Source organism: Limulus polyphemus, unplaced genomic scaffold (assembly GCF_000517525.1).
Source record: "Limulus polyphemus unplaced genomic scaffold, Limulus_polyphemus-2.1.2 Scaffold1312, whole genome shotgun sequence".
NCBI lineage: Eukaryota > Metazoa > Arthropoda > Merostomata > Xiphosura > Limulidae > Limulus > Limulus polyphemus.
In genome coordinates this window covers 78776-94646 of record NW_013666922.1, presented here as the reverse complement: position 1 = coordinate 94646, position 15871 = coordinate 78776, and the positions used below count along the sequence as shown (strand labels likewise).

Sequence of the window (15871 nt, the reverse complement as noted above, 5' to 3'; positions counted from 1 at the left end):
TTAAAGTTTTTCTTCATTACCCATTCAAGCCGTCTCCAGCCATTATTAATTATTTCATTTGTTAATGGCCGATTTTATCGTTTAATTTCATTGATGAGAATGAGCAAAACGTTATTGTACAGCATTTTTTTTTCGCCATAAATTAATTACCAATAGAATTGTTTCATAGCTGAAGTGGTGTGTAGCTTGGTAAATGAGTTACATTATTATTTTAATTTTTAGTATTCCAGATTTATGAGCCTTGGATGTTATTAATTAAGTAACAATCCAAGGTCTAAAGTGACTCATCTTTTTCATAATCACATGTCTGAGTCCCTCGGTGTGACAGCGGCAGGTCTACGGAATTACAGTGCTAAAATCAGGGGCTCGATTCCCCTTGACGGACACAGCAGATAGCTCGATGTGGCTTTCCTATAAAACACACACACACACATTTGATTATACAATCAAGTTGTTATCAATTGTTTTATTAAATGTTTTTCAGTCTGGAATGCCAAAGAATATAAGCTTTTTTTCTTAAAATATCAAAGTAAATTTTTTTCACTGACGACACTCTAACTCACTACCTATACCTTGCGCCCCCCCCCCGCCATCCCCCATCCTGCTGCCACATGCAGTATTGTTTTTGTAAAGTTATAATTCAAAGCCAGATGTTGTACATCACGAAATTGGTGATATCGAAACATCTGACTTCGGTTTATACTATTTTGTCACATAAACAGTGTTTTTCAAATCACTTTTTAAAATGATGTGTCCAGTGACTATATTTTAATCTTACCCTGATTCATCAAAAACTATTAGCAAGTTACAATTAGCGTTCAAGGCCCATAGTCTCTTGGACTAAGAGTATAAGTTCACAGTATCTGTTTGTATAAAGTAACTGAAAATATATTAAAATTTCAAGGTTTTTGTGAAATCTGATAAGGTTACACGGATGTTATACCAACGATACAACATCGATCTTACCCTCAACAATGCTTGACGTTACTACGATATGTAAAAATGTTGGGCGTCTAACTATTTGTCAAGGGAGGATCATTAAGTGAGCAACCCCAAAGGAATGTTCGAAAAAGTAATATAATCCTCCATTTAATAATTTCAAAAAACACGCGGGGAGTCTCAGGACACCTTTGTGTATTTAACTTATTCTTATTATTTTGGGATTTTTAATGAGATTAGATCTAAGTATTTCTTGAAGAACTTGTAGATTTAATACAAATAGGCTCAAACATTCTCGAGATGTAGAACCTAATAACTTCTCTTTGACGACCTCTGCTAGAAAATAAAGAACTTAATATAAACATACGATATACTTAATTTTATCATTGAATTCAACGTGAAAACAGACATTAATCGGATTACTACGATTACTACCAGTGTATGGTGATAAGATATTTTTGGTGTTTGAACAATTCCGTGCGGATATGAATTTTGATAAATCCAGTCCAAATTGCTCACAAACTTACGGATGTAGTTTTCTTTTTTTTACGATTATTCATGTCGATTAGAGGAACAATTACGGCCTCTCAACCGAGCACAAAACTGTAGTGAAGCTAAAAAGAGTTAGTAGTACAATAGATTTATATAACAGACAATGTAAAACAGTAATACTTCATTTTCATATTGAAAATAAACAAGAGTTGAAAACATAAGACGCCAATTTTCGTTACATGAAATATGTCAAGTTTCAGATTAAAATCTAGAGATAACTGGAAATACGACACAAGCAGGATAATCACAGTATTTTCAACTCTTCAAACACTTTAAAAAATTTATTAACACCATTACATTCGCCATTTAAAAACTTTGAAGCTAAAACACGTATAAATTCCGTAGGCTTGCCACTTGAGAAAGTAAATCATCTATCCAATCATACTCGAGTTTATTTTTGTTTTTTCACCAAGTAGTCCACTTCGACAGTTTATAGAAATAGATGCGTACGTTGTTAAGCAACGTTTATCAACAAATCCTGAATAATGTTGAGCCAGACAGTGATCTGTATTATGTATATAAAAAATTCTTTCAAACCTTATGAAATATATTAATATAAAAAATCTTGCAGCACTGCTTTTTGTTCATGTAATCTTAATTAATTTCAATAATTTTTCAATTCTATTTCACCTTTATGTTTACATTTTTCAGTTGAATTTTCATTTTCAGATCTTTTAAAAGTTGCATATAAGGTAAGAGCATACTTGTTTTTTACCTTAAAACATCTCTTGGCACCTATTTTCAGCTGGGTAACTTGAAGAAGAAAATATGGGTAAGGTATCTTACTCAAGGTCTAGGTATGAGAAAGATTGAAACCCGCAACTTTTCAATTACGAATTCAAAGCACTAATCACCAGGACACGCCATCCTTCCGTTTTCTTAGCTAATCATTTAAGTTTGAAGCCTAAAGTTTAAACTAACTGATAATAAGTAAGTTAAAACTGTTCAGGGCACCACAACGCCCTGTGAATAATCTATTGGCAGCATCTTTAGTCATCCAGTAGGATCGTTATTATTAAACATTAATATTAATATTATTATTAAGGGGAATCGAGCCCCAGACTTTAGCGTCGTAAATCTGTCAACTTGTCGCTGAACAATCGAGGGACAATATGTTTTGCACAGTGACAATTTTTAATATATCAGGAAGAAAAAGCTTGTCATTTTCCAGAATGTCTATTTGTTTGAAGTTAAGCACAAATTTCCACAATGGGTTGTCTGTTCTCTGCTTACCACGGGTATCGAAACCCGGTTTCTAGCGTTGTAAGTCCGCAGACATACCGCTGTTTCCCCTGGGGGTCCTTGAATGTCCTATTATTCTTCGTAAAGTGGTCCGCCTGAGTGACAATTTTTAATTTTCCAGGAAGAAAAAGCTTGTCATTTTCCAGAATGTCTGTTTGTTTGAAGTTAAGCACAAAGTTCCACAATGGGCTGTCTGTTCTCTGCTTACCACGTGTATCGAAACCCGGTTTCTAGCGTTGTAAGTTCGCAGACATACCGCTGTGCCACTGGGGGGTCCCTGAATGTCCTATTATTCTTCGTAAAGTGGTCCGTCTGAGTGACGATTATTTTCGTCCAGAAAAAGAGAGGTCTATTATTTGTACTGTTCAGTTGTATTGTTATATTTTTGTTTTTGCAAAGTGAAAAAATGATACGCCAGTGGTGGCAAAATAAAATAACAAAAGAACTGACATTTAAATAATTTCAAATTCCAAAAATATAACATGTTTAACTATTAGAATATGCTTAATCCTATTTATAACGTAATAAAAAATGACAATTCGAAGCGAAGAAGTGTCCCGTGATACCGAAAAATAAAGATTGGGAATTTATTTAGATGTTGCCTTTCTAAACTAAGAAATTAAAACTTATAAAATCTTAACTCTTGAATTATAAACTACGTTTTGCTACCAAGTTTATTGATATAAATTGATAATAAAATTATTTAAATAAATTTTGAATGTAACTCTGTAAAAGGTAATTACATGAGCACATTGATCCTAACTGTAAATATTGGGATAAAGCAAATAAGGCTATTAGAGGTTTATACAGTTAGAATCACCGTTTAATAAAATACATGTAAGTGCTTATAAAACATTATTGTGAAGCCGTGCTCGGGTATTAACTGTCATCTTAGAATTTTAATGAATGGGCTGTTTTTAACAAATTACTTAAATATAATGGTGACATGAAGGATTATCTTTGGATTTCTCAGTTCTTATTGAAGCATTCACATCTTTATAAACAAACATATAATTATCACACTTCGCCACTGAAACACTAATTTGTTTGCAGAACTAGGCTTAGCTTGTTATTTATATCGACAGAACATTTTATTAGGAAATACTTATTTGTAAAACTGACAGGTTTTTATTTTTTTGTTTGCAAATGCAAAATAAAAGGAATATGTGTGCGGAAAGTTAATCACATGATGGTTAGTCTGCATTAGACAATGAATAGAAATAAGAATCTCTCCCACTTTCAAAGAGACATGATTGTCAGTGTCCGTCTAGTAAGAACGTCTTTATCAAAAATTGTTTTTTTTATCGCCTTTTAAAACATATTTATCATAAGGGCTATCAACAGTAATAACGGAGAATACGCAAGTCACTAAGAAAAACTCCTGTCTCTCTTTTCTTATGGAAAACGAGCAAAAGTACCCGTCCCCAGTGACCGGAAAAGTTTAAGTTAATTTATCAATTTAAGTTATTTCATGGACTTTAAAAACATTAATTGTGTTACACTCTTGGTTTCACTCAGAGCCAAAGCTCTGAGCTACTTATACCGCCCACCGTGAAAAGTAAATGTTGAACATTTCAGTCATGCTAAGAGCTGTTCAACAATAACATATGGTAAATCTACATTTTTATTTTTTAAGTTACGTCACATTTTGAAATGTGAATGATAGTGTGATTAATTCCTAACAATATGATGTAGAATATCCTGCTTGCGAAATAAATTTGGCATCGATATTATTCATGCCTGTTCTCACGTCATTTCAAAAGTGAATGTTGACCTTTGCCTGCATGCCCAGCTTTTCAACCGCAGCGCGAGAAGAGGCCACTGTAAACTGGAGACAGACGAACTCTCGGACAGACACCACGGTTTGCAATATATATAAAGGATAAGGGAAAATACGATTATGCAGGATTGTAAAGTGTAATACACTTTAGACTATGTCCTAACTTACCGATGCCTTCAACAGTTGTTAGGATTTAATTATATCTCTCCTAACGAACCGTGCATAGTTCTTTACGAAAACTGTCACAAGACGGTTGACACTCAGTCTTCCGAAACTGCGTTTATCAGATGCAAAAAATGATAGCACAGTAATGCGTAGGGTGCAGACTGTAAATATTAAATGAGTGGAAGCATGAGATGTGGTTCATGGGTTCTGTTTCGCTCATTATGCTACTTATTGTAGCGTTAACACACGGAAGCATTTGACCCTGCTTATTTTTAAGTTGCTTGAGATGGTATAATGGTGTGGGAAACATTTTTGTGCCAATTATTAGGTTGATTACTTTACACGATCCTACTGCATCCACATTATACTTGAACGCTGATGCTTTTCATGTCTAATTCCATAATGCTGTATTTCAATCCAAGACAACGTTAAAAAATCTATCGGAACGTGTTCGACATTTATTTATAGAACATTGCAGTGACGTAAAGGAATGGGTTACAACTGAACAATGCACCTACCAATATTTTGGGTTTTTTGTTGTCAATTGATAGATATATATTGTGTGTATACTGGTTATAGTTTGTTCTATATTTGTTCCGTGTATACGTCGTTATTATAGCTTAAGATAGACTCCACAAAATGTTGGTAAGTGTATTGTTCAGTTATAGTTCTTTCACTTAAGTCACTGCAGTGTTCTATGAATAAATGGCGGAAATTAGGCTGCGATCGATTCCTTTACGCTATCAACTGGGAAGAGTTCATTTTGTTCTGGATTAAAATGCAGCATTGTGAACAGCATCAGTGTTTTCTTAAAAGACTGCTCAACTCATGCCTGTAGATAAACTATCGAAATTTTGGCTTTTAAATCTTCTTAAGAAGCAAAGGCTGATTCTGATTGGATCTGATTTGTATTTCTGTTTGATTGGAAAATTATTTATTAAAGCTATCGATCTCCAGTTCGAATGTTGCAGGACCCAGTTTTATTTTCGTGCACACATTAAGCATTGACTTTGTAAATATTATAATCTCTGAATATTAACATTCAGTTTTATCCCCCAAACTCTTATGAAGCCTTAGTTCAGCTTCAGGAGTTCTACCTATAAAGCATTGATATGAACTCACGTAATATTGTAGTATATAAAAGATGAATTACTATTGTTTGCAAACAAAATAAGAGCTGCAAATTGACTTGTATTATAGAATTTGTAGTTCCATGAATGTCGTATATTGCTACAGGCGGATTCATGGCCAGGAAAAAACCATAACTAGTTGTCATAGCTTTCTTCCCTTCTTTGACTGTCCCCCACCTGCCATGACAAAACCGTAACTCGCGTAATTCACATGCTAATACCAGAAAAATAAATTAAGTTCCGGCAAAAGAAATACATTAGATTTTTCACGGAAGTCTTTATGTTAATTCCTCCATCAGAAACCGTAATGTGGTCACGGAATGGATAAAGTACAAAACATATCTATCCTATATTAATATAAAAGTACATAACAGCATGTCTTAAAACACACTAACTTTTTTTCAGTGTTTAAGTGCTCTATGTATCTATTCATGTATACAGTTTTTGTTTTCCTAGTACGTACATAATACGGTCCTCAATCTTAAAACAAAAAATAGTGACTTGATTTTAGTAAAAAGCTACTCAATGGGTGATCTACGGTCTTTCCACCACAGGAAATCGAACCCCGGATTTTAGCGTTGTAAGTCCGTAAACTTACCGCTGACCTCACGGGGGACAAAAATAAAATGACCCTCCCACTGAAAAGCAATAACATAACCTTGGTTGAGATTGAACAAACAAGCACATTTCCTGATATATATATATTTCAAAAATATTATCTATGGTACTTAAAAATATGTATTCTAATATAATGAACAAGTTTAATAGCTTTATTCATATTATCTTACATTAACGTAATACATTTATTTTGAACTAAAGTTTTATTTTCCTATTCACTTTTCCTTACTAATTTATGGAGCCCGGGAGGGAACATGGATGAGAAAAAATATCATCTCGTGCGCACTAGATAATAGGATACTCGACTCACGAACTACGGGTCGCTGGTTCGAATTCCATCAACGAACATGCTTATCCCTTCAGCCATTGGGACGTTATAATGTGACTGTCAATCCGTTGGTAAAAGAGTAGCCTATGAGTTGGCGGTGGGTAGTGTTAACTAGTTGCCTTCCTTCTTGTCTGTCACTTCAAAATTAGGGACGATTAGTACAGATAGCCAGCCCTCAAGTTCCTTTTGGCGAAATTCAACAAACGAACAAACTGTCACATTTTTTTTTAAACAATGATACAATCCCATCAAAATCCAACGTTTAGAAAGAACATTTGGCCGAAATATGCTCCAGCGCTGTTTTCTATGTAAATAAGTCTTATTGGCAAGCATACAAAAAACACGTTTGCTTACTGTGCTTAAGGGTTAAAAACAAATATTAAAAACCGAATCGTTCTGGCTTATGTCGAACAAATTCGAAACATATTGAAAATATATTAAGAAAGCTTTTGATTCCTTCACGCCTTTTTTAAATAAACCTTTCTCTTGCTATATGTAATCAGAGCGAGGCTTTATTTTTCATCACATTAGAAAACTTTAACTTGACAAGCATAGTATTACGAGGATACATCTTAACAATCTTTCCGGTTTGAATGAGCTGATTTAAATATGATAAACTGTTTTGTTAGTTAACCAGATTAATTCCTAACTTTGAATAACATTTTTTAGGAATTATCAAAGAACATGTAACAGAGTGAAGACGTTAGGTTTTTTATGCAAGGACGAATCTATCAATAACAGTAAACAATTCAAAGACTTATTTCATTGGAAACTTATGCAAAACAAACATTTGTTTACCTTCTATTGAAGCCCCCTTCCCCCCACAATAACACAACTTCATGAGTTAAACTTGAGTAGGTTAAAAATATTTACCAACATATTGAAAACAATTTGTTTAGTGCTCCACTTAGTTGTGGAATTAATTATGAGAATCATAATTGTTCGAGGTACAAGACTGTTTAGTTTAAAAGTTATTATTTAGTTTGTTTTGTGACTTAATATTTAATAATTATTTAGTTTTCATAACAAGAGTATTAAAAGTTAATTACTGTATTTTAAAAGTGATAGCTATGACAAATTTCGTTATGTAACTCTGTACGAGTCTACGTTGTGTATGTAGTTTAATTGTTGTACTAGGCTTTTGTAATATTGTTGACGTCATCTTACTCGAAGATTCTATGCTTTTCTTGTAATGTGTCATATTGCTGTTACTAGAGAGCTAGATATTTCTAGATTTTTTGTCGCGTGTTATAAATACATGCAGATACAGAAAGCAAGTTAAGTTAGCCTGCATGTGAGTTTAGTCGTAATGAACGATTTCTAAACTCAGTTTCACAGTTTGTAATGTAATAACAGAGATAGAGGAGAATAATTTGTCTTGTCAAAGGGTGTTATAAAATAATTGAACTTGCCTTTGTAGACTTTGACGAAAACGAGAATTATTTAAAGCTCTGGATACAACTGTGAACAGCCTATAGTGTAAATAATATTTTTGTACATACATTTGTCTTGTTTTTAATATATTATTTTAAAACAAGTGGATTGTGTGCTGTCCGTTTATTGTTGAAATTTATCGCTAACAAGACACAGATACCTACCGTAAAGAATCGATGCCCTGTAAAAACCTGACAATAATTGTAAGTTATACATTGTAAAATATATTCATATACGCTAAAAAGTGATAATCTACTAATTCAAAGTATGGAATTAAACGTTTAAGTTAGATATATTCAAGTAATGAGCAATATCTTAAAAGTCAGTTTAAAATATTGCTTGTGACGGTGTATAAATACGAAACTTTAAAAGCAAGCTTAAAAATGGTATAAATAAACAGAAGACGGTAGAAAAAATTAATAAAAAAAGAAACACTGTTAGATTACTTTATAGAAATTGAAATTAAGTACGTGGTAAAGTTATTGTTCTGCTTTCTAAAATATCACTTATGTTAGTTATTAAACTGAACAATAACATTATCAAACTTAGCATCATATACAAGACATTTACCACTTGGAGAGGTATAACATGTCTACAGTAAATAAAAACGGCTTCAATATGAAAGTGTTGTTTTAAGTTAGTCAGCGTGCCAGGCTGAGATCAGGATACCCAAGGTTCGAGCCCGCAATATGCTACTAAACACACTTCGCACTTTCTGCTATGGGTTTGTTTTGAATGGGACAATAAATCCTGTTGTTCGATTAAGAGCAGACAGGGGGAGCCACTAACTGTCTGCTCATCCTGTGATTAGCAGTTCAAAACTATGGACGGCAACATCTGAATCTTGGGATCTTGACCAAGCCGTTTAGTCTAGATGTCGCATAATTTGCTGTTTAGGTCAAGAATACTAAAAACTAAGTTGGTTAGGTTTTGCAGGTTACGTTTTTTCTGTGTTTATACAATTTTTAAGCTGGTTTATTATTCTAAGTTATGCTACTTTCAAGGCTACTAAAGCCACTGTGATTCCACTCAATGTTTGTGGAAGTGAATCACTATAAGCTATGTTAACGTCATTATCGATCATTATCAGTTAGTTTAAGTACTTTATTTTATACTTTTACAGACGCAGCAATAGAGAAAAGCCAATGATAGTGCGTTTTAAAATAAATTCTGTCAGTTCTCTATTTTTTTTCACTAGAACGTAATGTCTAGCGTCGAAAAATATCAGGACATGTCTGCAGACTTATACCGCTAGAAACCTGGATTCGATACCCGTGGTGGGCAGAGCGCAGGTAACCCTTTGTGTAACTTTGTGCTTGATAACAAACAAACCATCCTGTCCCAATCAACTTACTAAGTAACGCACGCGAAAATACACATTACTATTGGGTGTGCTGCTCGTCTATCGTATCGACTGCAAACAATCTCTTGGGAGGAATATATGAAGACTGGTCTTATATTGACCTGTACAATCAGTATTTCAACATTATATCCGCAGCTGTATCAGCTAATTAGGTGAGTAGAGTAAACAGCCTCTCTCCAAAAAAGAGGACTACAAGTTTGTTCTTTAAAGGACGCTCACAAGACTAATTAAGAGCTCTCAAAATAATGGTAGGGTAGAAAAGTGGATCTTCTTGAGGCTTCCTAGCGTAAACCTGAAGCTCCAAATAAAACTTTATAAAAATTAATTTTGGTAGCTAAGGTATAAAACTATGATAAATAATTTCATAAACTTCGCGAAACCTGTTTCATCATTAGCTACAAAAGTTAATAAAATGTGAAAGGTCAGTGCAACACCTTTTTCGAATGTTTTTATGTAGCAAAATCTAAAACTCTTACAAATATTCTTATTGAGTTATGTCACGAACAGGAAGGAAAGTGTTGTATTTGCTATATTAGTCATGAGTTTTGATACGCCACAATACTCAACGTGGTTTGTTGGTTGATTTGTTGTTAAACGTAATGGGCTATCTGTGCTGTGCCCACAATGAGTATCGAAAACTAGTTTTTAGCGTTATAAGCCTTCAGACTTACGTCTGAGCTACTGGGGTGAGGGTACTCAATATGCAGTATGTAATGAATAAATAATAGTGAAATTGATCTATATTCTACAAGTTTATTCAATATGGTTCTGTGACTTCACTTTAAATAGTATTTGTACTTACGGCAAAGCTTCTAAGACTTTCTGCTGCCATTTGTAATTTTGAAGAAATGAAGAACGGAAGACAGTTGATACTCCATCATCCACCATCCACGCTGATTGATTGGCTGTCACTATTATAACGTACTTACAGCTTAGAGTGCGAGAATGTTTTTTTGGTATCGCACAGATTCGAGCCCACCCCAACAAATTCGAAATCCAGAGCTGCAACGCGAAGCTAACCCACTTTAAATAATTGTTGTTGTTGTTATTTTAATGCGTGTTTTTTGTGTGTTTTTATTATAGCAAAGCCACATCGGGCTATCTGCTGTGTCCACCGAGGGGAATCGAACCTTTGATTTTAGCGTTGTAAATCCGAAGACTTACCGCTGTCCCACCGAGGGACTACTTGAATGCAAAGCTGCACAATGGGCAAACTGCGCTCCGTTTACCGTGAGGGGACCGAACCCTGCATATTTACCGCTAACCCACCAGGGGACATATTTTAAATAGAAGCAATAATTATTTCAAATATATATATGAAATATTCTCATACATTTTTGTATTAATTTTTGAAAAAAATAGAACAGTTATAATAAAACAGAATGTTTGGTTACAGTTTGTTACTTATAAAGATTTGAAACAATATTCTATATAAATTATCATAAAATGAACAGTATATTTTTTAATCTCAAGGAACTTTCTTTAGTACTAGATCATATAAATCATTTTTGGACTGCTAATGAGACACGCTATGTTACGTATTACAATTTCGAATGGTCTGAAACCGAGCTAAATGATAATTCAAATTTAGTAGTTAAATAAATGCTGATATTTTATTTTTTAATACAAATATATTTCAATACACAAACAATAATATCATTTACAATAACAGTTATTACAAATAGTTATTACAAACAATGTTTTATATACAAAAGTTTTACAAAGTTACAAGTAATATAAAGTCTTCTTTCTAGTCTGAAACTTCCTTGATGTATTATCGAGGGTTTACGACGAGCGAGTTAATTTCGAGTAGACGTAGATACAATTCACTTAATAGGGAGCTAGCTAGCTCTATGTCCTTCGCCGAGTTTTCCACCGTTGAAGTTAGGTAATGTTTTCGTAAAAGTACTAATGTCCGATGTGAATCCACTAAAGTTAAATGGTTTGTAATGTTCAAAATTTCTAGAGAGAGATAGTGGCATAAGCTTCTTGTGCTTTACTAGTAAAAACCTTTGTAATAATAATAATGACCATTTTTCGGTGGGCCATTCTATGGTTTTTGTCAATCTTCTCAGAATATTGGAAATATTTATGAACTTCAATTTCATTAAATGGTGGTACTTTAGCATATCAATTAAGTTCAAAGTTGTCATTTTCCTTGGTCGATAGGAGTTGAGTGTAATTTCCATTTCTTTCAGTCTAATTTAATTTTCGGCTTCAATACGAGCTTTTATGGTCTCGAGATGTTTATTTTCTTTTTCAGTTTCGGTACGAGCTTGTTTGGCCTCGAGACGTTTATTTTTTCGTTCAATTTCAATATGAGCTTATTCTTTCTCGGCTTCGATACGAGCTTGTTCTTTCTCTTTCTCGGCTTCAATACGACCTTGCTCTTTTTCGGCTTCAATACGCGCTTGTTCTTTCTCGGCTTCGATATGAGCTTGCTCTTTCTCGGCTTTGATACAAGCTTGTTTGGCCTCGAGGCATTTATTTTCTCTTTTCAGCTTCGAGACGAGCTTGTTCAAGCTCGATGTGTCTGAGTTTTAGCTGGATCTCTAACTTATCTTTATCACTCAACCCCAATTGGCTAGTGGGGACTCAAGAGTACTCCTCTAATGCTTCCTCAGGCAACAAGTCATCATCGACTAGTATTTCGATAATAAGCTTTTTAGTTCATTTTTTCTCATTAATTCTTTAACTTCTACTTCTAAAACTTTGGCAATTTCGAGCAAATCATTTTTGTTATATCTTTCTAGTTGTTCGAGGGAGGGTGATTCAAGAAAGTCTTGATGATCAGACATGATCAAATCTTGTTGGCATTGATAGATATAAATTGAATTATAATATAAAATTTAATTTAGATTGAATTTTGTCTCGGATTCAGATCCCGGACAAGCCCCCAATTTATTATGTTACATATTACAATTTCGAATAGTCTGAAATCGAGCTAAATGATAATTTAAATTTAGTAGTTAAATAAATGCCGATATATCTCCAGTTTATGATATCTGCCAACAAGATTGATACACACTGTTTTCTTTTTTAATACAAATATATTTCAATACACAAACAATAATATCATGTACAATAACAGTTATTACAAACAATGTTTTATATACAAAAGTTTTACAAACTTACAAGTAATACAAAGTCTTCTTTCTAGTCTGGAACTAGAGAGTCTTATCGAGGGTTCACGATGAGCGAGTTAATTTCGAGTGGACGTAGATACAATTCACTTAATAGGGAGCTAGCTAGCTGTGTGTTCTTCGCCGAGTTTCCACCATTGAAGTTAGGTAATGTTTTCGTAAAAGTACTAATGTCCGATGTGAATCCACTAAAGTTAAATGGTTTGTAATGTTCGAAATTTATAAATGTTCCTGATCAAATATATTAAGTTTCCCGATTAATAAGCGTTTTAACAATCACAGTTATAGCTTCCAAAGTTTATAGTACACCAACTATAGCAAACCAATAATAGATACTGTTTTTCGGCGCGTCGCGTTGGTTATACTTATATGCGTGTGGTGAGTTTCTCGAAAATTCAAATTGCGTATATTGTTGATTCTTACACTTCTACAACTTTAGAGAATAGGCGGGAATTTCGCAATACAGATTTAACAGTGTATGTTATGTACATTTCTAAATTTAAATTTGATTTAACAAACATCCATATTAAAATAAATATATAATAGTAAACCCATCACAAAGAACACACTTTGCCTGGTGTTTGAACGGGGACTAAAAACAACGCGTCTTTGTGAGCTAAAAAGACATAACAAACATTTGCTGATTGATGCACAATATTTATGTTATCTACGTTCAAATAACAATTATGTGACTTCACAACATAACCATGTATTTAAATAAACACAGTTTGTGTTGGGTCATTTGTGTCGTTAGAAACACAAACATATTCTCTATTTATATTGCCACAACACTTGTATTATAGTTCACACAAGTTTGTGATTGAGAAACACGATTTATTTTGTGTGAAATAACATAATGTTTGTATTAATTTACTACACGACTTTTGCTTTTTTACAGTGCAAATGTTAGATTTGTATACAGAAACATAAAATTAGAACATACTTATAAACATTACCAAAGACGAAGTTGACGTGTATGACTGGTGTCAGAAACATCTCTGTCTGATACATTAAACATGTAGACTGGAAGGTATTTTACGAGCAAGACGGGTGTCAGAAATATCTCTATTAAATACATTAAACGTTTTAGACTGGAAGGTATTTTACGTGTAAGATTGGTGGCAGTAATATCTCTATCACATACATTAAACGTTTTAGACTGGAAGGTATTTTACGTGTAAGATTGGTGGCAGTAATATCTCTATCACATACATTAAACATTTTAGACTGGAAAGTGAGAGTAAACATAAATGAAGTTGACATTGGTCTGTACCCCATCTCCACTTTTGGAAGTCTCCAGAACTTTCATCCAATCAATTGCTCTTAATTAGCAATAAGGATTTATACTCATCTTTAATTCTTGAAATTCCGATTATCTAAACCATCATCAAAAGGAGTTCTTATTAATCTTTCTTTGCGTGTAAAACATGAAATCTACATTAACAGATCGAAACGTCATCTACAATCTATATGAAATATATTCAGCTTTAATTACATTCTTTCGCTTAAAACTTTTCAAACAAATATTTTTTGGATCATAGAAAACAACAAAACCTAAGAAATAATTTTGATTGACTTGATTGTTCACTACATTCACAAAGGTCACAATTGAAGAAGAGCAACCAGGTTTGAGTTAAACAATTTAACTTGAATAACCTAAGTGATTGAGTGTCTTACAGATAATAAAATATCGTTTAAATAAAACAAGGTAATACTTACGTTTAAAACTATAAGTTAATTAATAGTCACGAAACAAATAACAACTATTTCATAAGATGGCAACATAACAATCAATGAAAACCCCCTCTAGGATCAGTAATAAGAACAAGAAACTGTTTTTTTAACAAGTCAAATTGTCAAATCAAGCCAATGTTATGTAATAAGTTTCTGTAATATAATATAAAGTTGATTCTCAAGTCCCAAAAATTTCACAGAACAACTCTTATTTGTGATTAATTGGAATAAACCTATAGACAACAGTAGCAGATGTAGCAGCTGGAATGTACTGGTAGTTTAAATATGACGAGGTTGGAAATGTCATATCAATTGTAGGACATTAAATAACAATTTGGAACACAGATACTAATCGTTCAAGACATATAATTCAGTTGAAGAATCTAACAACTTTCTTTGTCATAAAATTAAAATATTAATATATTTTAGCAGTGCTTTTTCCAGATAAATATTTGTTCCAAGGCCGCGTTAGGATGTTTGTAGATTATGTTTAGATAATGTTTGTTATCGTGTAATGGTTGATATGTTTATGGTGTGTGATTTAATATTTCAACTATGCTTTCTCGTGTGTTTCCTTTAGTTTCAAAACTTATCATATATGAATAATAAGTCGTTTTTTATTTGTCTTTTCTTCCGAAACGCTTAATAAATCTCTTTTTTTTAATTTAATTTTATCTGTTTTAAATATTACAGAATTTCTCTTTCCATTTTATATTATTGTTTAGTAAAAAGTTCGACCTGCGAGAAAAAAGCAACAACAACAAAATATTTTTACATAATTTGTTTCTCGAGAGTAGCTAGTGAACAGGTGTTAGACATTAGACAATTGTTACAATATATATATATGAGTTAAAGTGTAGGGCCTACATACCTGATCTGTTCAGATGTTCTGCAAGACCTGTTGAAGAACTGGTGATCGAAAGGAGAGAAAGCAGGCGGAGGAATGGAGTTTATCTGAAGTTTCAGGTGCTGTTGCTTAGCCTGTAGACTTTCACCTCAAGCTTTACAGTTTGGTGCTCACAACTCAATGAGTGAAATCTTCAGCTGAACACAACTGATAGATCCTGCCGCTGTTTTAAGGTAACGCTCCCGATTTGCAGAAGCGTGGGCGTTTCTCTACTGCAGCTGCGCCATGCCTTCCAGTTGCAACTCAACATTTAATCCATATTATTAAGAACAAAAAGAAAAATAACAACTCACAGAAAACTTTTAAACAGGAATAAAAACGGAAAAAGTTCTTTTAACAAAGCTTGTTTCCTTGCAAACGAATAATGAAACCGCCAATTTAAGAGCGAAGACTGTCGAGTTACGGTCATTAACTTATCGTAAATCAACAGGTATGTAGAAACATACGTTATCAAATTATAAAATATATATTTTCTTTCGATAATTGTGTCATTTGAAAAATACAAATAATTAAATAGATAATCCAAAATTATATAC

General features: G+C 33.2%; 1 protein-coding gene across 1 annotated transcript in view; it reads right to left on the bottom strand.

The window, feature by feature from the left end:
• The window catches only part of LOC111086670, a 57801-nt gene extending 42316 nt beyond the window's left edge, over positions 1-15485 (bottom strand). Inside the window, exon 1 of the mRNA XM_022390453.1 lies at positions 15300-15485. The gene's annotated coding sequence lies outside the window, so the exon portion shown is untranslated. The remainder of the gene's footprint in view (positions 1-15299) is intronic.
• Between the last annotated feature and the right edge of the window lie 386 nt (positions 15486-15871).